At 34.3% G+C, this 23,498-nt stretch overlaps 1 protein-coding gene across 3 annotated transcripts in view; it reads right to left on the bottom strand.

The window, feature by feature from the left end:
• The window catches only part of NOVA1 (NOVA alternative splicing regulator 1), a 157,094-nt gene that overhangs the window by 2,421 nt on the left and 131,175 nt on the right, over positions 1-23,498 (bottom strand). The window lies entirely within an intron of this gene.

Genomic DNA, 23,498 nt, shown 5'->3' with positions numbered 1-23,498 from the left:
GGAGAGACTATCTAAATGCTAAAGATTTTGAAAGAATAAAATATGGCATTTGTACACCTTAAAATGTTTATCAAAATGTCTTCAAACGAAGGGTACTTGCCTATAAATCCTACCTTTCCTCCCATTTAAACAAGTGTCAAACTGACACAACCTCATTAATGTCAACAAATTTATTCCTTATTGACTTACTGCTATGAGTGAAGAATGACACCCAAGATAAAAATTCAATATTTATACATATTTTTTGTAACTTTTTTTCAATATACATTTTACAAATGTGTCTCAAAGTTTTAACGTACCATCTGTTTCATGGTATTGAATTAATATGATGTTTTGTCTTACAAAAATATTTTTAGTAGCCTACTGATATCCATTCATCCAAGTTTTGTGGAGCATATATGTAGGGGTAACACTTTTCAATTTGTCAATCCTTTCACCAAAACGCTATCTAAAACCTCAGCAACAAGTCAACACAAAATACAATTAAAATTTTATTAGCAACATTCTCATGTTACTACCTCATTATAAGGTCAAGCTTATTATAAAGTCAAGCTAATAGCGAATAAAAATCCATGCCCCATAAATAAGCTTTTTCTAGTCTTACCCATTTTAGATATTTCCAGCTGTTAATGATAGCATCAAAATCAAATCTTTGAAAGTCCAGCATACTATAAAGTTAAGAAACATTTATATTTTCCACTTAGACATTATGTACATTAAAAATTGTAACATATCATATTGTATTTTGCACTGAATTGTTTTACAGCATATATAGAATTTTTAAGTTCTTTAGAATTTCAAGTTCACTGACATCAAAACAAAAGATGTTCTATGGAATAAATAAAAAAATATTAGGTGATGACTTATTCTAAAGGTAACATAGAAGTATGGTTTTGAAAAAACATTTAGCCCACCCATATACTAAGCAATCCTATAAGAACACAAACATCTCAATATGTGTATACACACATACACACACTGAAATGGTCTTTAAATATATGTATATAGACACACTCATTTTTAAGTCAGGACACCTCATAGTAATTTTAAAAAGTAGTTCAAACTATTTGGTGATTTTGAGGTGCCCTTTTTTAGTTTTCCTATCAGAAAAAGAAGGAAACCATTCTTAGATTTGATTTGCTATTTGGGATCTAGATACAAAATGTATTAACTAATTGCTAAATATAAGAAATGTTCAGATTTTTGTTAAATATATATATATATATTTAAGGGGGTTTCTGTTTGGTTGGTTGGTTTGGTTTGGATTGCTGGTCTTTTTTTTTTTTAATTAACACTCCAAAAAAGTGAAGTTGTATAAAAACAGAGTCACCCAGGAAAACTCAATAAAACTGCAAATCTTTTATTGCATGGCACAGCTTTCATAATTATGGTTTTGTGCCACAGACTATAGAAAACATTTACCTGGCTCCACTGATTTAGGACATACTAACATCTTTTTTGGGAGATTTTGACAACTGTGATTTGCCAGATCCTGCTTGGTTTCATAACCAATGTGCACAGTTCTGACCAATTTAGGCATAAGCGCTTATGTAAGTTTAAGAGAATAACCTAAGAACAGAAGAAGATATGAAAATATGCTCTCATAGCCATACATGTGATTGCAGAAGTAACTAGAATATTTAATTTTAGGGCAGCATTGTAGCACATGTAGTATCATAGCTACACATGCAACATATGAAAATCCAGGTTACTGTAATATGGCTAGGATTACTCTAAAGGATTGGTATAGTAAAATAAAATAATGGTTTAATTCAGCCACAAAATTAAGAAGCAAATATTCTGTAGGCAACAAGAGAGATGTCCTCAATAAGAACCTACTACTTTTCTCACTTGACATCACAAAAGTTCATTTGGTTCACCACTACCAGCCCTGGTTGTTCAACAAAATTATCTGCCTAGTCAGAGGAAAGATGAAGAATGATCTCCTCCTCCATACCCATCCACTCCCACCTTGTCCAGAAATGTTTTTGTACTTAGCCATACAAAAACCATACAAATTGCGATGCGTTTTGGAAAATGAATCTTTGATTTGGTGGATTAATTATTTTATATGTTTGTCTGCTTCTGAGATAAGTAAAAATACCCTTTTCTAAATATCTATTTTAGAAACATCAGATTGTGTGTTTTAACTGATAACTCTCTTAAATTGTTTCAGTATAGGAATATACCACTAATATCCTTGCAAATATAACCCCTGCCAGGGTGAATATTTCACCTATTAACATATAGGACATCTTTTAAAAATATACATGTATTAAAAAATTATACAATATGCACAACCTATGTTATACTAAGATGTCACAGAAAACGTTATATTCCAATCAAAATTCAGTTTTAACAGAACATAAATACATCTGTATGCATTTTGCTTAAACATAAGTAAAATCCTGCTCTTCCCGACAGGAATGGCAATGTTTGCATTATTTTGAGATATTCAGTTGTAACATTCCTGCATTTGTGACAACTGATTGAAAATGTTATTTAAAAATAGAGATAACTACTTTAGAAAGCAAAACATATTTAGGATTTTTTTTTATTTAGGTCATATTAATCTTGCTACCAATTTGTAATTCTCCATCTGTTTCCTGCATTCACTTGATTTTCCCTGGCTTATATATTGGAATATCAACTCTTTACAGCAAACATTGGTTGTGTTGTATACTAATACAGTATCTAACATACTAGGCCACAGCCCTCTAGGTGCCAGTACACATTAAATAACACAAATAAAAAAGATATAATTTGTTTTTTCTGTTGAAGCCTAAAATCCATAAGGTCACTAAGTTACAAGGTATAAAATGATACAACACAATTCTTGGTCTCAACTCCAGTTCTAATAACAGAAATTGAAAAAGCAAAGATTATCTGTTTGGTTTTGTTACCTGCACCACCACCATTTTTTTAAGTACTTAAATCCCTGTCTGTCAGGGAAATCAGACAGTGCTCTTCCTTCCCTTTTACAGTTAAGAAGTTCAGAAAGTGATTTGGATGCGGAAGTGAAAAACCTAACTACTATCCAAAATAAGTGCTCTGAGCTATGCAATAAAGGTATCTTTGACTATGCAGGAAGGTTAGGTTTCCAGGTTTGTGTGTATTCTCCTGGCTATATTGAAATTTGTGCTGCAAAAAGGAGAATGAGTACCTAAAGCAATTATGAACATAAGCTTAAAATACATATGCAATTTAATTTTTTTCAAATGCTATAAGAAGAAAAAAATGGAAGGAACTCAAGCTTTATTTCATGCCAAATTGGTTTTATAAAAAATAAGGATTGCAATTATGACATTTGCTTACTCACAAAGCAAATTAATTACTTCCACAGGCATCACTCTCATCCTATTTGCGTTAGCATAAGCAAGTTCAAAATCGGGCTCAGCGAGTATACTACTTCTCCCCTGAAAAGGAATCAAACTATAACAAAAATAAAAGAAACAAAGTAATTTCACTGCATATGTTTTCACTAACAGATTATTATGTCTTTAAAAGCCTTGACAAAAGTGTAACAGTCCAAGAAACTGTGGTGCCTAAGGGCTCAAACCAAGAGAAGTTTGTTGCCCTCAGTTCCCAGCGAAGTCAGCAGAGATTTGGTGAAACTCTGCACTTCAGAGGAGGATGCTTAGTACACTTGAGGGATCTCAGCCATTACGTCCAGAGGACACAATTCAAATTGCTTTAACTTAGCATTAGTGGCTCATACTCACTCTTGCTTGCTGCAAAATCCTAGACTCTTAAACTCTGTATCAGCTAATTACCTAATCCTTTTCCATTTATTGACAACCCACTTGCGTAACCCCATGCTGCACTCATCTATCACATCAGCATCGCCTGCAAGTCCTCTGATTTCCCAAACAAACTCCTGGCTCGGTTCTGGGTGCTGAACAGCATCTGCTGTGGAATGCCAGATATTCGGTGATTATGCTATGACACTTCTCATCCCCTCCCCTATGCTGCAAGGAGATAATCTGCTCTGAGCAGCTATGACTGTACATCAACACAGGCAAAATATCTGCATGGGAAGCAGAACCATGACCAAACCTGCACTGCTGCCCACACTAACACCTCATGTCCTGTCTCCCCAGTCCTCATTCCCACTCTTCTCATGTAAATGCCTCCAACTACCTATAGCAGGGTTCCCAACCCTTTCACTTTTCTATTACCTTATTTCCTTGCCCTCCTTCTCTCTGATGACATGCGTTCTGGTTATATTCTCAGTTCTCAACAGTCTTTGGAGGTGAGGGGTATGGCAATCATAAACTAGCACCTTGTGTGCAACCCAGCAAATACATAGTATTTACCTGGTAAAAGTAGTGGGAGAATGAAATACATGCTGACTGGCTAGATAGCAAGAATTAGCTCTTGATGTGGCTGTTACACCAATTAGAGTAACCATAGGTAAGGGGGCCAAAAACCATGGCTTTAAGTTTACAGCTTCACATGGTGGCATGAAACATGTCTGCACTAAATTACACCAGAAAAGAAAGTCTCACTGATTATACAAAATAGCATCAAAACTTGGTAAAAACAAAACCAACAATTTGACAGTAGAAGCACCTAATTGCATCATCCCCTGCTTATTACACCTCATAGAATTGTTTCTGAAGAGATTACACAAAGATTAATGAACCAAGGAGCTTTTTTTCTCTGTTATTCAGCTTTCCTTTTTTGTATTTTGTTTTCACAAGTTTAATTATTACTTATGCCATGAATCTTCTGTAATAGTTGCTCTTTTTTCCTTCTATTAAATCTTTCCACTATTTGTGTAATGTTATTTTACCCTCTCCTAACAGAGAAACATCTTTACAAAAAAAGGTTCCATCTAATCTCACTACAAGAAGGACATAGAGGTGCTGGAGCATGTCCGGAGAAGGGCAACGAAGCTGGTGAGGGGTCTGGAGCACAAGTCTTGTGAGGAGCGGCTGAGGGAACTGGGGTTGTTCAGTCTGGAGAAGAGGAGGCTGAGGGGAGACCTTATCGCTCTCTACAACTACCTGAAAGGAGGTTGCAGAGAGGTGGGTGTTGGTCTGTTCTCCCAAGTGACTAGCGACAGGACAAGAGGAAACCGCCTCAAGTTGTGCCAGGGGAGGTTCAGGCTGGATATTAGGAAAAATTTCCTTACTGAGAGAGTGGCAAAACACTGGAACAGGCTGCCCAGGGAAGTGGTGGAGTCACCATCACTGGAGGTGTTCAAGGAACGTGTGGACGTGGCATTGTGGGACATGGTTTAGTGGGCATGGTGGTGTTGGGTTGATGGTTGGATTTGATGATCTTACAGCTCTTTTCCAACCTTAGTGATTCTGTGTGATTCTGTAATCTGACAAATTCATCCTAATCTCGCACAATTCTACATTTTAGTCTCTCTAAGGCAAATCATCGATAATCACTTAAAACTGTATTTGAATTACTGTATTCCATTTTACCTTTTTTTCTGTCTTCATTGCTCATCAACTCAAACTCTTTAAAACTCCATCTGGGCTCTGGCTTCTATAACTATGAAAATTTCATGCTTTTAGCTGCTCATTTGACTACAGGCTTGCAGTTGATGAGAGGGTATTCTGAAAGCACAAGTTCCTGTAGAGAGCAGTCAATGAAGAGTAAGAGCCAGCGATTATTTCTCTGTGAGGCAGGCTAAACACACTGCTACAGTAGGCTTGTATTGATGTTGAGTAGTCCCATGCCATCTGTCCTTACTGAAGTGGCAGTATGATGAAAATCTGAGAGAAAAATCAGGGTCAACAAAAGACATGATAGAAGTCTACTGGAATCAAGCAGAAAGACAACTAAGTACATTACAGGCAAGATGATGCCTGCATGCACTTAAAATTTACAGCCACGCTCTGTTGTGTCAGGCAACTCTTGCAACTCAATACCAACCCCAAGTTCAAGGCAGAACAAGCTGCCAAAAGGTCATGAGTCATCCTATGTGTACAGCAGGCAGAAATACTGGGCTGGTCTGGACAGGTGTTTGTTCGCATCAGACTCCGGCTCAGCCTCCGACAGTAGGCTTACACAGCAGATCTCTACTGATTGCACATACATACCCTCAAGGAAGTTAGTGGAATGTCTCTCAGTAATTTAAACAGCTCTGGATTGGGTTCCATATGTACATATGAACTTACGTTTTCAGAGGTGTCATGCACTGAACAAATTCCTGGTTGCTCAGTCCAAGTGTATATATTTTCTCTTTAGAGAAAATACTTAGAAGGAATATAGATATTTTTCTAATGGTCTGTTAGATATTTATTTACAAAAATAAGCAAATATCCATAAAAAGAGAAGCAGTACTTCGTGAATTTAGCTAGATCATACTGTAAATAATGTAAATAAACCTAGATCATAAAACAGTCTTCATCTTCCTTGATTATGCTTAAATTCTGCAAATGCTATTCCAATTCAAATTTTCTCTTTCTATAAAAGGATACCTAGAACTGAAATATTCTGCAAACAAGTGCAATTGGATTATAGGAAGAGATGAGCTGCTACTTTGTTCCTCAACATAATGTTTATCTTTTTTTCCTAGTCATGTTTGTGTTCCTGAGATTTTCTTCTCATCACAAGCAGCACATATAGTTGTAGTATTTCCTTCATATATTTTACCTGCAATTATTACAAGATGAATGTAATTTTTCTCTTTCTCTATGTTGCTTCTTTGTGGTATTTCTGCCCTCATAACTACTGTTTCTTTCAAGTTAATTCAAAGTTAAATTAACCCACTGAAAAAAATAATATTGCAAGTAAAAGGTCTTTCTCAAGTCAAAAATCATACTAGATTATTACAAATATAGTAAATTAAAATGACAGTGCAAACAGATACACTAAAACATTTATTTCTGCCAGTACACTGCAGCAGGAGTTTGGGCCGACTCCCACTCTACTGTTTGTCACAAGTGTTTATTTTGTTCCAGTTCTCAGACCTCCTCTCAGCTGAAGCTGCATTTCTCAAGGGTATTATTTCATTTTAGTCCTAAAAACTACCATGCAATAGAAACCTAACTTCAGCTTAAATGCTCAGGAATAATTCACATCTGAAATCACGAGGCTTAGTACCTTGGAACAAAGCTGGAGAAAGATTTACTAGAGGTAAGAATATGTACGGTTTTTTGCACAACTTGCTGTTTTGGCTTAAATTTAGACTATTATTCAATTAGTATTTTGTATTAAACCTTGACTGTTTAGGGGACAGAAAAAAAGTACCTCCCACTTCTTTTAGTTACTACCTAATTATGCTTCTGCCCACTTAAAAGTATGAACATTAAGATTTTTCTTCCATGCTTTTAACTAAAGATGTAATTTGGAATGCAGCAAAGAATTAGCAAATCATGTTTAAAGAAACAAACAAATTCTCTAGTCTCTGCTTTAGTTGCCATTCTGTCACCAGAGTGTGTGTAGGCTCTAACTCATAAATAGAAAGGCTTCTTCTCAAAAGCAGTTTTTACTAAATGTATGCACATGCAAGTTGTGTATGGAGAGAGAATAATTATTAAAACAATGTTGGTTATACAGGTGGTTGATTTTATGAGATTACACACACATATGCACACACAAAAGTCTATGAGTAGTTTCATGAGTATCCCTCATGAAAACATGATTCAAAAGTGTGGGAATGGAAAAAAACCAAATCCTCCATGAATTCTCTATGATACATAGTTTTAATAACATAAAGAAACTTTTCCAATTTATTTCTGTGTAGCATAAAAACATTCCATGTTTTATGCATTAATGTTTCATGAGTTTCAAATTACATTTGCAGAGAAGTGTAATGTATTTTGAGTAGCTTCATTTATATTTTTTACTTTTTTATAATTACAAAAAAATGAGCTGGTTACATACCGAATTATACAAGAGCAAAAAATCATAGATTTTCACTCAGTTGCAGAGTATGTAGTATACATAGAAAATGAGACATCTATATTGACTGCGTCATTGTTCAGATGAAACATCTTTCAAGAAGACAGAAAGCAGAAATACTAACTGCTCTGGCCAGTAAAGTCTGAGTGACACTTGCAGTGACAGTAGAATGTTAATGCTATTTTCTAGCAAAATTCACAATAGTTCTCCCTCCCCCTATCTAAAATCTCCCTTTTTTCTTTTCCTCATCTAATTTGCTGCATGGTGTTCTGAATACCTGCCAACATTTCACAGAGTCAAGGATGGGTTTCACAAAAGCATGAATATTTACAGTACTATTGAGTATAGTAATTTGGGATGCTCCTGACTGAAAGACACCATATAATTATAATGTAATTTCATTATTGGAATTGCTGAAAAGACATTTCTCAATAAAAAATAATCTACAAAAAAGTAGATAACGTACACTATTTTAAAAACAAATATGCCTCACTGATGGTATCAAGAAAACTCCCACTGTTTTGCATTAGACCGAATCTAACTTATAAATTCATAAAACCCACTCCAGATTCCAAAGTGAATTGATCTTCCTGACAGAAACTGGGGTGAAGGTGGTGTAGCCCTTTTTTATGCTTTCTCAGTCACAAAGACTATAGATGTTACTTTGGCTCCTCAGGGCTATTAACTCATTGTCCAAAGCAGCATTGCACTGGTTGCTTTCCTGAAAAATCTTCAGACAAAAGAAGGTAAGTACATAAATGACTAGGACATTTCTGCACTTCTCAAGAGAATCCTTAAGAGGCTGCATCCATTAGCTTTACGTGTACTCCCCAGTAGCAGATCAGCCATAAACTTGTTCTGAATGATATGTTATATTTTAACTAGAAATCTTATACTTGATGAAAGCAATTACTGGGAGAAATCCTATGGCTGAAACATAAAAGTGATCTGGTAAGATGTTAATAGCAAATCTTGGATGTTCTCTAAAGCACAGACACTTAGGAACCAATTCCCCATTGACTTCAAGGACACTGAGGCTTCCAATTTTGGGGTTTTTTTATGGTTGTGGACCTGCAAGTCCAAGAGAAGCCTAGAAGTGTTCTTAAATATGCCTTTGACTGGAGTAGAAATTGTCAAGATTAATATGCAATGTTAACATTATAGAACCTCACAGCTACTCACCAGTGCTCAGTTTTCAGTAAAAACTTTGATAAGTGTGGCTAAAATACACAATGATGTGCTTCTAAAATAAATCAATGCAGAAAATGGTATGGTGTAGCTTTGTCACTTAATTAAATTCAGAGGAATAGCCAACAGAAATGTGCAAAGGGACTTGCCATTACTGTGTCAATGACACTTCATTGAAGCTGACTAGAACTTGAAAGCACGACAAGCTTAAAACAGGATATTAGGAATACACTGAGATGTTCATCCTCTGACATTGCTGGCCAGATTACAGCATTATTTTAACAGCATACTAAACTTCATCCCATTTAGGATTTAAATCCAAATTTAAAATCAAAATCACATTTCAGCATTCCAGGTAAGAATGCTCAAAATCAGTCTCTGAAAACTACATTTTAAAATGAATCTATCTATAGGTCTGATAGGACAAAGGGACCCTAACACTTCTAATTTGTTTTCAGATGATCTTTGCCACAGTTGATTTCTACAAGATAGGCAGCACATTTATTAAGCATTCATTTGGCAATTCAGAACAAAATTTAAGTTCTCAACTCTATACTATCTGCAGGAGGCCCCTCTTTTCAAAGCTGTGAAAACAAGGTGATCCAGCAGACCCATTTCAATTCGATGGGATGGAAAAGAAGGCTTTGTAAGGACCATTAAAAAAAGTCACTTTCCTTCTTGCTCAAAGCTCCTTGAGATCTTTTTGTGGGGGGTCAAAAGAGAAAGAGTTTGATAAGCAGCAATAGGATCTTTAAGGTTACTTGTATCAACAGGTTTGTGATTTCCAAAGGAAGAGGGTAAACTGCTCAGGAGATACGACAGTTGTTAGTCCCTTTCTTAAAATACACTGTCGATTTCCATATTTTAATATTTCTACACTCACAAATATCCACCAATTTTGCTATCACAGTTATGATATTCTGAACATTTGAAAATACAAGTTTTAAGTGAGAAGCTGTGGGAATGAAAAAATGGCAGAGATTGAAAGGAGGTGGTAAAAGAAAGCGCAACTAGCTTTTACCTAGAATCTGAAACATTATGTTATTCTGAACTGAGAAATGAGGCAGACTCCAAGAATATAAAAGACAGTACAGAAACAATACAGTAAAGATCAGAAGGGTGTGTAAATTAACATAAAAATATCAAATTTCTATTTCAAAAGAACTGCGGCAATATAAATCACCCTTCAACATTTACTAACAGTTGTCACACAGAAATACAGCAAATTTAGTCATTTTCTGTGTTAGATATGGTGATAAATTCTGCTAAATACACTTTGGTTTTGACTGATGGCTGATAGCAAACATTTAGATTTTAATCGCTTCAGTTCATCACAGCTACCAAAAGATTTTAGAACCATGCACCAGTCTTTTCTTCTGATCCTTGCTTGGACTTGGTACATATAGGGATAAAATATTATAGCTAAGATTTAGCAGTAGGTATAAGCATACAGAGAGACAAGTGAATATACTCCAGCTGCAATACAACACACCACCACTGCTGGAAAAGCACGTGACAAAGGTAAAGAAAGGTTCAGTCAGTCAATGCTGTTAAAATACCAAACAAGAGTTTGGTATCACTGTTCCACCTCAATCTTATCAGTATTTTACTAGACACCACATTAGATTTACTTGTTGTTTAGAAAAAGGGTTTTATTCTATTTTTGGTGCCTAAAACTTCCATTATTTATAAAGCATTTCAATTTCTGCCCTGCACAATAAAAACCCCTATATAATTACACTTGTACATCCTTCAGCATTTATCTAAGTTCACTTTTCCTTACTGTACTCCAATAATATAAATACTTTTTTAACTATTGCATACAAAGGATATTAGTATATCTATACTAGTATCTACAATCTGGTAGGTATAAATTTAGACACATGACTCATGAAACAATCTACACTTCTATTGACAAGCACTTGCCAATGGAAGGACTTGATCTCTCAGTACATGAAGTGGCTCACTGGCATAGAAAACTATTATTGTATGGTGTTTGATATCTAGAACTTGATTTTCAATTAAGCAGGACATTTGTTTCAAAAGAACTGAACTTACAGACAGAAGGAGACAGCTAGTAATGGAAAAAATATACTTTTCTTCCCAGGACTTCTCAGGACTCTAGAAATATTATTTTCTATGAAACAGGAAATTAACGATAATTTAAAATAAATGCATACTCAAAGTTAGGCTCCTAGATGCTTATTTAGACATCTTAATCCAAAAAGCATGCTTGCATGTTTGGCAAATCCAATAGCCAAACCATTTATTTAGGGAACTTTAAAAAAATACTAAATTCAAGCACTCATTTAAGAAACTTCTAGTGATGATATTCTTTACCAATTTTGAATTAAACCTGCATGCCCTTGTTCTTTTTCTTGAATGTCTCCTTAATAATCTTGTAACAAAGAATTTTTAAATCACTGATCAGGGATATAATCACTCTGTGTAAGAACTTACTCCTTGTCATCAAAGTCCATTGTGTGAACTATTCTAACATGAAAAAGAAGAGTGGAAGGTTCCTTGTCAGGTCTAAACACTAAACTGTAATGACAAAATGTTTTCCTAAGAGCAACATAAATACAAATTTTCTCATGAGTTCTTTACTTGATTTAATAAACATCAGTTTTCCTTCAGATATAAACACATAATAAGATGGTAGAGCCAAACAGTTTTTAAAAGGAGGAAGATCTTAAACACTCACAACATCTAGTTATGCACACAATTAAAAAAAAATAAATAAAAAGGAAACAAGAAAAGGAAAGTCCTTCTTACCATTCCCACTGACAGAAGATTTGATGCAAAGCTTAGAGAAATGTAAATACATGAAGTAAATCCCAAACAACCTGAATATATCACTACTGTATATACTTTTTTTAATATATATAGATACTTCCGTACTATACATATATATATGTGACTCCGTAATACTTGATTACTTTTAAGGAGAAACAGTCCTATTGCATTTAATATCTAGCCAACAGCTCCAGCTCAGTTAGAGAGCACAGAAGCTACTTATTCAGCAGCGCCTCTTCAAATCGTTTGTTCGCAATTCAGCTGATTCTAAGAACAATAAGGAAAAACAAAAGCAAATGAGTCCATATGGAAGACATGCACGTATTCCTACTCTATACAGACACAATGAATGGAGCTATCCCTTCCCCCCAAGCCCATCATGTCTTAGAATCTCACAGCTGCAATCATGTCAGACATGAGTGTGTTTATGCACAAAAACAAATGAAAGCTCTCCATATTACAAGATCATGGAATAAAAACCCCACTCTGTTACAGAATTATTTCAAGAGATCTTCCAATCTTTCTTTGAAACCAGATTTCTGCTCTTAACAACATTAAGTAATTTAAATAATATATCTTCTAACTGAGAGAAATCTTTTATATTCAGTCACACATATAGAGATAGCAAAAGACAGAACAAGGCATTTTTAATGGTGTATGTTGACCTAACCTGGCACCAGTTTGGCACATGCTCTTTGCTCACAGATCACAAAATAGTAAGGTAAAATGAAAGATAAAGCTTATAATATCATCAACCAATATGCATAAAGTAAATACGGTGGAATGATAAACTACTTGCTACATTTATAACTGTAATGAGCGTGGCAAACAGCAACCAATAAAGATGGTGGAAGATGAATGTACTGTGTCTGAATGAACACCTTGGAGTTTTCATGGCCATAAAATAATAATAAATCCTAACATCCCCTTCTACATTATTTGTAATTAAAATCCCGGAGTAATTATTCTGTTCTCCATTCTTCTCAGCAAAAGAAGGAAAGGGAGACACACATGAATTAAAATCCTTGTGGTAACCCCATTAATGTCTCAGCTCAGTGAAAATAAGAGCATATTTATTCATGTTCTGACCTAGAGATTGTTCTGTATAGCTTCATAGCGTTTTTCACTATAAAAATGGTGGAAAACCAGCAAAGTGCATCTTGTCTATCTAGATGAACTATCTAGATTAATGATATCAAGGACTATAGCTACTGTGCACCCCTGGCTTTGCAAAAGATGACCAGCAGCAGAGGCTTGATCCTTTCTGCATCGACTGTTGCTTAACTATTAAAAAAGAATTTTGCATAACAAGAACTATTCAATGAAATTCTCAGGGAGGCTCTCATAGACGTCATTTGAGAATTGTTTTCAAATGAGAAAGGAAGTAAAGGACAGTTAAAGATAAAACATTTAAATAACCGTATCTCTCTAGGTCATAAAAAATAGTAATTACCAGAAACTTTTATTAGAAAAAGGACGTAGTTTCACTAATGGGTGGATGACTTCAAACTTAATAAGAACTACTACAGGACTCCAAAGCCCTCTAATGCTAACAGAGCCTTCTGACAAGCCAATTCAATTCAAAACATTCCTCTCAGAGCCTGAAATTACATCCCTGACAAGGATCAGAGAACAGAACAAGGTAATACCAAGCTGCTGGTCTTGGGAAATACATCAATAACTACAACTAAGTTAAGTGGCTAGCTTAGAACTTAACATTCACCCAAGTCAATTTATATGTGCATGTTTAATTTATATGTATATCTACTTTCTGGTTCACCCTTTTGTAAACTTGTAGTTATACATTTTTAACCAAGATAGATAGCCACAAGGGAATAGTAACTACTACTGGAAGAGAAAAATAACACTGGAATAAGTGGAGGCAATGACAGAAATTAGCAATTATTCGAGTAAACAGAAACAAAAAGATTGATAGGTGGTAACACAGACCAGTTATGAAAGTCAACCTAGCTTATCAAAAAAAGCTGTAATTACAAGAGGCAATTGAAGGTACAATTGCATCCCCCTTGTTAAACATGAAGATCCTGGATTTAGATCACATCAAATTTAGCTCAGCGGGGAAAATTGTATATATTTATTATTAAACCACATATTTGCAAAACATATTGTCTCCATACATCTATACTCTGGGTTATATTTCTCATACAATGGGAATCTGTGGAGCCAAATTTCATTAAGGAAAGCTATCTATAGATAAGCAACTAAAAATTAGCAACTTTTAAGATTTAATTAAGCATTACAAAAGCTAGGCACAGGCAATACTTGAATATAGGTAATTTGCACATATTAATAATTTTGGCTAGATAATCAGCTGATATAAATGTTCACATGGAAAAAAATGACTCCTTATGCAAACTAAGGCTGTGGGGCACAAATGCTATATATGGCTGTATTTACACATATACATCACACGTTTTTATACCTATATTACATATATGTAATTCTTTGTGTGCATTAACTTGGAAAAATACCTTTCCAAGAATAAATTTGGAGTCAGCATCCTCGTAAGTTGGATTTACATTCCTCTTTTTAAAGACACACTGAAAAAGAATTTTCATCTAACTCTTGCCGTGATCTCAACTCCTACACACACTATATACATATTCTTCAGCTTCCATGGATTGCAATTTATACAAAAATAAAAATGAAAAAATGAAAGAGCTGTCTCCAAATGAGATAAAGGTGAGGAAATCAACAGATTTACTAACCAGTTTTGATTTCATAATACATTAGTCCCTTTTTTTATTTAACAAATGTTCACTGTTACAGTGAAGACTCTTTTTAGACAGAGCTCAATAAATGCATTATAAGTTATTATAATCTCAGAAAGTTTACATAAAACTGCCCACAATCTGAATTATAGTTTTTATTATCATTACTAGGCAATATTATTGCTAATAATGAGTTTATTTTATGATTTCAACAGTAAAATACTATATTTCAAATAAAAATATTCTTTTATTAATTTTGAACTGACAAAATGCTCTTGGTGATGTTAAAAAGCACTGATTTTGCTGAGGTCTCTGACATTCAAATTGACAAGTTTATACTCTTTTCTTTCACTTTTATTGGTTTATTTTTCTTACCATCAAAATAAAATTCAGACAAATCAAAAAGAAAGGCTTTCTGTATTAGTAGTGTAAATAATAGGACAATTAGTGGTATAATAAAAAATTTGTATTTCACAAGCCATGTATTCAGTTAACTTCTTGTCATTACCGTATTATATTTAAGTAATTCCATTTTGGTTTGAGTAACAAGTACTGAATAGTACATAGGCTATGGAATACAATTACACTTATGAAATATCTGCTGTAATAGTAACATTTGTAGTTAAGGCATTTTACAGCTCATGCTTTGTAAGTAGACTCCTTAATAAAAATAAACCTAGCAGAAAGGTATCTTTCTTTATATTCAAAAATATTTTTATAATAAAACATGCATTAATTATTTGCATTAGTAATTTCTAAATTAAATTTTTAAATTCAGATTTCAAAACATAACTTTCATCCCCTCAAAGTTGTAATCTCCTCCTTTTGTTATCCTCATTCACATGTGTTCCTATTGATGTAAGGTCAGCATAACTTACTATTTACTTAGAAACTGCACGCAGTAAAGACAACCCTCAGTGTATACATACACATTGTGTACAGCCAATCAGTCTTTACTGTAAATGTTAATGTAAAATGTAGCATTAATTATCTAATTACTTTTGACATCATTAATGCAGGAACTTATATAAAAACAGCCTCTTAAATGCTCAAATACAGGTGAAATGTAACATGTGAAATGACTTTAAAAAACAGCTATCTGTTATTTCCTTCTGTTTCTAAAACTGAACATGATAATACTGGTTCTAGACAATATTTGCACAGATATTTTAGTAAACATTTAAAATATATTATGATCAATAAATATTCTGCAAAGATCTGCTTATCTTTTGACTTGATTTCTTTTTTTTCTGCATAACTTAATTATACATGAGCACCGGTCTGCAGAAGATCTGGAGGAATTGTATTTTGCTTCAGTACTCTTTAGTAAAGAACATCATTAATCACAGTTTAATCTATTTCATAAACCAGTTTTATTCCATAAAGCAGTAACACTTTAAAAGAGCTTACATGGAGACTGCATTTCAGCATCTCATGGGTAGGGGGCAGCTGTTAATTTATTATCACAATTATTACAATTACTATTAAGAGAATAAAGTGGATAAAAATATTCTTACTGCATTTATGTTTTGGTTGAGTGAACAATAAAAATAACCATAAAAAGCTGAGAAGCATGGAGACCATGTATTGTGTTACTAGAAACATGAAAGAAGAATTTACACTTCAGTAGAACTGCCAAACTGCAGACTTTCAGAAACTTTAAAGAAACAGAAATTTAAAACATACTTTTCTAACTCCATCCAAATCACAGGTGCCAAGTTCAACTGAATGAATAAAAATTTGTCATGTACAAATTTACTATTGCTGAATAATGTGAGGGAAAAAAAAAAGAGTCCAGAAAGACTCTGATCTCTAAGGCTGCATTTGCTGAGGCGCCATTTGAGAAGCAGGGTGAAACAGAAGACCAAGGAGCCAGCAGTCACTCTGTACCCCCAGACAAATACTCTTCATGGCTACAAACTGCAAAGATTCAAATGTAAATCACTGGGAGGTAACAGACCAGTGGACTCAGCCCCTGGGCGTTTCTAATGATGCTGATTATGGTCTATGGTCACAACCTTCCCACTGATCCACTGCTTGCAAACTGTGCATCAGAATAACTGTTATTACTTGTAGTAGTCCAATTTATTTTCAGAAGGGGCAAAAAAACCAAACCCAAACCCAACAAGTGTGAAAATAACTACAGGCACAGAACTAGGGGAAAATACTGCTTCTGAATAAGATGCACTTACATATTGTTTTGACTGAAGGGTAAAGTTATTGACTATCTTAAGTCTGGGATGCTATGCTATGAGCAAAGATCTCAACAGATGCACCTTTCTCTGGAAAAGGAAAAACCTCCCACCTCTTATTCCCTATAGTGCAATAAGTCAACCAGCTTCTTTCTATGATTTGTATACAAAGAACACTCCTTTTTCACTCAAGTCAGGCAGATTCCTACTTTAATCGGTGGGTTTCTCTCACATCTGTCTATGACTTCTCACCATCTGATGAATTCTCAAAGCATATGAAAGGCAGACAATGCATCTAGCATATAGCCTGCAGTAAAGTGTAGAGCGTTGTTGCGCTATCCCTACAAACAACTTGGGAAAGTGATAATGTTTCAGACGGCACAAAGAAAATATTAACTATTTTATGTCCAAAGCAGGATCTTCTAGGGCTAGGCCTAACCACGCCTTAGTCAACTTAGCTCTGACGTGTCAGAAAAATATGGTATTGCCTTTTCTACCTTACAGTCTGTGCTGTACAGGATCTGTCCTAGTGTGACAGTAAGCTCTGTAACCTCAGTGTTTCTTTCCACATTCTCATACAACTCTTGAGCATATAAATTCTGAACTGCCTAAGAGCTGCTACATTAAATTCTGCATAGTTGAAAACTACAGTACGCAACAGAAAAAAGCAATAAAGTCATCCAAATTTGCATTCTGGAAATTGCTCTGACATTCTGTTTTCTATGGGTTGCTCAAAAAGCAAAGAGCACACTAAGAAACTCTTTGCCTGTATACCTTAGAATATGCTTGGCTTTTTCTCCTAATACTAGTTCTGAATGAAACAGTATGTCACCAAACCTGAGTATTAAGGACTTGAAGTCAAAGATAATCTTGGTTAGACCACAGAGTTACATGCTACCAACTTGCACTCTAGCTTACATGGGATGGAACTTGAAAATGGAATATAGCACTTTATAACATGCCATTTATTTTCATTTTGTATTGATAAAAGAAGTATGTTTAAAACAGCTGGAACAAAGAAAATGAAAGAATTAAACACCCCTTTGCACAGGAAATTTGAAGACCTTTACCGTATTTTGACAGAGAAGAATATGTATTCTCCAACTTTTATGGGTTTAATGATCCTTTTTCATTAGCAGACAGGAGTTCTATCCTTTTCTTAGTACAAGGACATGGACAAATGCCAAAACCTACATATCATATCTACAAATACCCTTAAATGAAAGAACAAGATCTTCAATTACAGTGCGAGGGGTTTTTTTTTAACTCTTAAACAACTTGAATAAGATATCCATGAGAGTCTAAAGCAAAATCTATTCAATCCAAAAAGCTTTATCTTTTTACATGTTCACTGAAAAATATTTGTAAGTGAGTAAACTGCACACAAATTGTAAGTGTACAGGAAAGTGTAATGATAACTTTTTCTCCCAAATCTCAGCATGTTCACAGAAGTAACATTGATTTAAAAATAAAACAATGAGATCAAAAGCAGGCTTCACTGAAGTCACACTACAGTAAAATTTATACATTTTCTAAATCATCTTAGTATGTTTCCAAAATTCTACTTTTATTCACTTCCTTTAACAAGTTTTAAAACTAATGACTAAACTAAGGATTAAGACCAATGACAGGCTAAGTCTTCATAAATGCACAACAGGGGCGACAGTGTAATATCTTGTTAAAAGCTGTTTTCTTACAAGAAAAAAAGAAATTAGTTTGTCCCTTTGTTTTCTCATATTTTTTCAAGCTTTACTTTTGTATGCATTTTTTTCTTGTTTTTTTCCTCCTGATTTTTATCTATGGGCAGAAAACCAACAACAACAAAAGATCTAACAGTCAGGTAGAGTTCAAAACTTGAGGAGAAATTGATTTAAGACATTTATCCATTTTAATAGGAAAGGAATAGTAATGCTGTCCATCACACTGACAAAGTGTATTTTTTTGAAGAGGGGATGAAATAGGAAGCTAACTGATTCTAATCCTTTTCAAGCATAAAATCAAAACAAGATAAATGAACATGGAATCATGTTTTTTACTTACAGGACTGCAACTGGCAGATCATTCATGACATCCTATGAATGATATGCCAGTAGTATTCAGAGACTTAGCAGTGAGAAGCTACATCTTTCCCCATGTCACATGAATGCTCCTGAGAACATTTCCCCTACATTTAAGAAAGGAACAATAAAAAGTGAACCCTAAAATTGCTGTGTGGTAGGACAGAAATGAAGAAAGGAAACAAATAAATCAATATAAAGGAATATGAACTCAAATAATTACCTACACAGTTGTCCAAATGGGAAAAATTGAAACAGACAATAAGAAAAAGTAAAAAAAACCCCAAACTGATTTGCATATATGATTTTTTATATTGTTATTTAAAAATCTCTATAGTATCTAAAAAACCTGTATTTTAAGGAGACGATGCAAACAAAAGCGCTGAGCTCAGATACTGCTCAGTACTGGGAAAAAGTGGTCAAAGAACAAGAGAAATATAATAAAAGTAATGTATTAACCTGAGAACCAGAAAAAAAAATGTCTACAGCTAGTCTATAGGTTAATTCTGCTTACAGTTTAGCCATGAAATGAAGCATTTTAGCTGAAAAGCAGCAGGAAAGGTTACCTCTGAAGCACTGGAACCTCTACTGGAGTCCTCTCACTTGAACAGGGAAATAATTCTCCCTAGCCCTTCCTAGATACGTTATCTCAAATATTATCTATTAAGTGCTGTTCACAGTGTGCCATAGGCAACTTGTAATCAAAAAAGGAACTCTGTCTTCTTATTAAATTGAAACAAAAAGGTCACTTTATAGAGATATGAATTTACAATCAATAAAATTACCTAAAAACGTGAAATGTTTTCTCACACTAGAAAGAGAAGTGTTTTTCTAATTTACACAGGCACATTCGTTCAACCTTGTTACAATGCACAATGTTCAGGGGGAGTCAAAATTATTACTGGGTAAGTCTACAATAGCAATAGCAAGACCTAAACAGAAAACAACTCTGAATGTGAAGTTGAGTAACTATTAAAACTGAAGATGAAAATCCTTGCTGAGACTTAACCAAAAAGATATGCTATGTTGAGAAATTATGTGAAGAATTTTTCTGTAGGCAGCAAAAGTATACCATAACTTTGGGGACCTTCCATAAAAAAATCAGCGAAATCCAGGGCCTATTTCTTCAACTGTATTCCTCTAAACATCATGATGAGGTTCTTCCAGTTATCCTATAGTTCTGAACACCACTGCCGCACCAAATCTGATTTCCTTCTCATGCATCTATTTGTGAATTAAAAAATGGTTTGATGGCATAATTAGAAGAATATTATTTGTTTAATATATTAATGATTTATTATATTTGTGGTCTTCATGTATTTATAATTTTAGAAACCAGTGTACTAAATTCTTTCTTGATAGGTCCATATGAAACACTGTCTATTAGATGAAGTCTCTTTCAAACAGCAAATTACTTTCGTGGGTGGAACTCAGATATCATCTTCTGGATGTAAATAAAATGGTTGTATTTATCAATGACCAATCTGACAGACTGAAAAAAGGTCAAATTGTTATCTTACAGAGAACTACCATGGCAAACACTTTGAACAATCAAATCAAAGTAATAACAGTTTTTTAATTCTACAGCACCTTTTGTCAGAATGCTAAATAACTTCATATTGACTTTGCTTTTAAATACTGAGATTTGGAAAGATCAAGAGATACATCCAGCATCAGTCAATCTGTGACAGACCTAGAAAGAAAACAGACTTTCTCAATACCACTGTAAGAAATGACATTAAAATTAGGGAATTAAAATTAGATGACTATTGCAGTTAAAATATCAGAGACAGAATACCTTAAATAACCCTCACATCAAATTGTCAAAGGCAAATAGAGATAGTATCTTGATGGCCTAGGACAGCTATCTAGTATCCTGGGATCATCATTAAAACTCACAATTTGTACTTCAAGATTAATCTACTGATAAAAACTTTATCATCTGAAGTTAGGTATTATAAATATTTTAAAATGCCATGTCCTAAGTATAACAGAAGACTAAAACAAAGCTTTCTTTCCTATTTCTTCTTCCACCTCCCACAATAAATTATATATTAAATAGAAGTGATATGAGTTCATCAACCCTTTAAAAGCTGTCAGTATCTTTTACAGACAGCCTCTATGTTCAGGTTCTACCTCTCTATCAGGAATGAAAAGATTATACTTCTGCAAGTCATTTTACAGACAGGGATAGGACTGTTCTTTAAAGTCAGAAAGAGGGTGACCATCTACATCAATCATTACAATTTAGAGATATCAGTTAATCCCCCAAACTCTAGTTATATGTGTATTATTATATCCCATTGCAAGCTATAGATTTTGCATGAAATAAAGAGATAATATAAGCCAAAAGTACAAATTCCTAATACCAAGATTTTAACAGCAACACATTTGTGCTATACGTGCTCAATACAGACAGTACCAAGAAAACTGGCTCAGTCCCATCATGTAAAAAGTTGAAGTGTTATTTATTACAGATATTGCAGCATTCGGATGACGCAGATATGCTCCAAAAAAATGTAAACCTTGAGGACTGAATGGACAAATCCTACACCTATCTGCACTCCACAAAATTTATATTACACTATATTAAATGATAAAATAAGAGTTTCAGATGCAACTACAAAGAAGCAAAATAGAAGGTATAATTGAAAAAAATGCAAATGCCGTGGGAAAAAAATAGTGCATTTAAAAAAGTAAAAATAAAAGAAGGTTTATATAGTAAGTTAATGACAAAGTTTGTGATGCTAAATCCTATTACAGTAGTGAGCTTAAGCCTATCTAAATTATAAGGGAAGGGGAAAAGGTCTCCTACCCAGCACTCTCCTGACTCACTTTTAAGTAGGAATGTGTGTTCTGGCCTTTTATTCTCTTACAACCAATAGTAAAAGTCAGCAGCGGTATCAATCTCATGGAAAAAGGGAGGATTGGAGAAGGAAACATGCAAGGGTTTGCAACTGCATTTTTAGGTGTACATCAAATAGACAAAGGAGAAATACAAAGCTTAGGTTTATATCACTCATGCTTCTCCCTCTAAAATAATAGTACCATCAGTAAAGCAGGCAAATAAGAAGAAAAAATAATCTGGTAAACAAAAGAAAATATGTAAACAGTTTAATTATAGAAATATTTGTCTATTTAATGTCACTTAATTGTTAAAATAAGTACCTTTACAAGGTACTACAGAGGAAAAGCAAGCATGTTTTATATGATGGTTATGGTGTTATTCATCACTTTTGAGATGAAATTCCCACTTGAAGTGTACTGTGGAAAAGTAAAATTGATTTCCTCCTTCTGGTAAATACAAGTAAAGCTATATTCTGTCAGTTCCAGGGGCATCAGCAGAACAGTTTTACCACTGCAGCTATATGTTTGTCAGTGTTCTGTTATAAACAAAGCTGACAAAGTTTGTGAGGGGGTAACACAGAAGCTTTCAGTCTAAAAGTACAGAAAGACTGAGTTCTTTTCAGTGATAGGCAGACAGGAGGGGGGAAAAAAGAAAAAAAGGTTATTTGAAATGTCCCTAATTCTATTGCCGCTTCGGTTCTTTCTTCCTTGGGAAGTTTGCAGTGTATGAATTTTTAATGTGAACAAAGGCCCAAGGAAGTTCTACTGAAAAAAAATAAACAAGACATTTACAACAATAATATTGACAGATGTGTATCTTCCTGGAACAAAGAACTAAAGAAGAAAACACTTCCAACACAGAGGTTTCTGTTGCGTCCATGGCAATTCAGTATAACACAACACATGACTGTCCTGAAGGAACTGTTTTCTTCCACTATATAAGACATTTTAGAGATTATCTTCTTCTTGAGAATCATAAAACGGGTACTTTCATGAACATCGGATTTTTCAAAAAACAACAATTCAACAAAAGCCAAAATTACCATACAAAGGAGTTATGATCTCATCTGAATGGAGGCAAAGCGAGTCATTAAAAGGAAGACATAATACAAGCCAGATTTCCTGCCTAGCTTCCTTTGACCTCTGTTGGCAGAACTATTTTCCTCTTGCGGTAAAAAGCATGCCTAGAAATTGTTCTTCCTGCTATGCAGGCTCTGTTAGGAGAATACAACAGACATGCTTGTGCAGCGGGAAGGATCACATCATCAGGTATGCTCATCAACACACATCCTCAACAGTTCTCTAATTGCAATGACTTATGGGGAGTCCTCCAAACCACTTTAAAAATCTCACTCCAACAGCAACCCAGCATTAAGCATTGCTTAAACCTTGCTTAATCTCCTTACTAATCTTTAATATAAAATATTTTCTTGTCATGATTAAAATATTATAGAAAATTGAGTGGTCTTAAGCCTGATATGCTACTATATTCACACAACAGGGAATTTATCTTCCACCTTAACACTAAATTTCCTGACTTCCATCCAGTTAAATAACTGTTATTTAACTTCCTGTTATTCTAATATAATATCTTGTGAGAAAAACCGTATCTGAACAAGTTATTTTCTATTCAGAATCATCTTACATAGCCATATATCAAACCAAAAATTTGCTGTTGTTCTCTAATACTCTCCTATTGGGTACTTACATGACTACTGACAGGTTTGAGATTACTCTCTTGGAACCTATTTTCGTGTGACAGCCGCAGTGCAGATACTTGTCGATATACTGGTGCTGAATGCTAATCACTACTACAGTCT

Source organism: Gavia stellata, chromosome 7 (assembly GCF_030936135.1).
Source record: "Gavia stellata isolate bGavSte3 chromosome 7, bGavSte3.hap2, whole genome shotgun sequence".
Taxonomy (NCBI): Eukaryota; Metazoa; Chordata; class Aves; order Gaviiformes; family Gaviidae; genus Gavia; species Gavia stellata.
The sequence above is the reverse complement of the archived record's forward strand: the minus strand, read 5'-3'. Positions and strand labels throughout refer to the sequence as shown.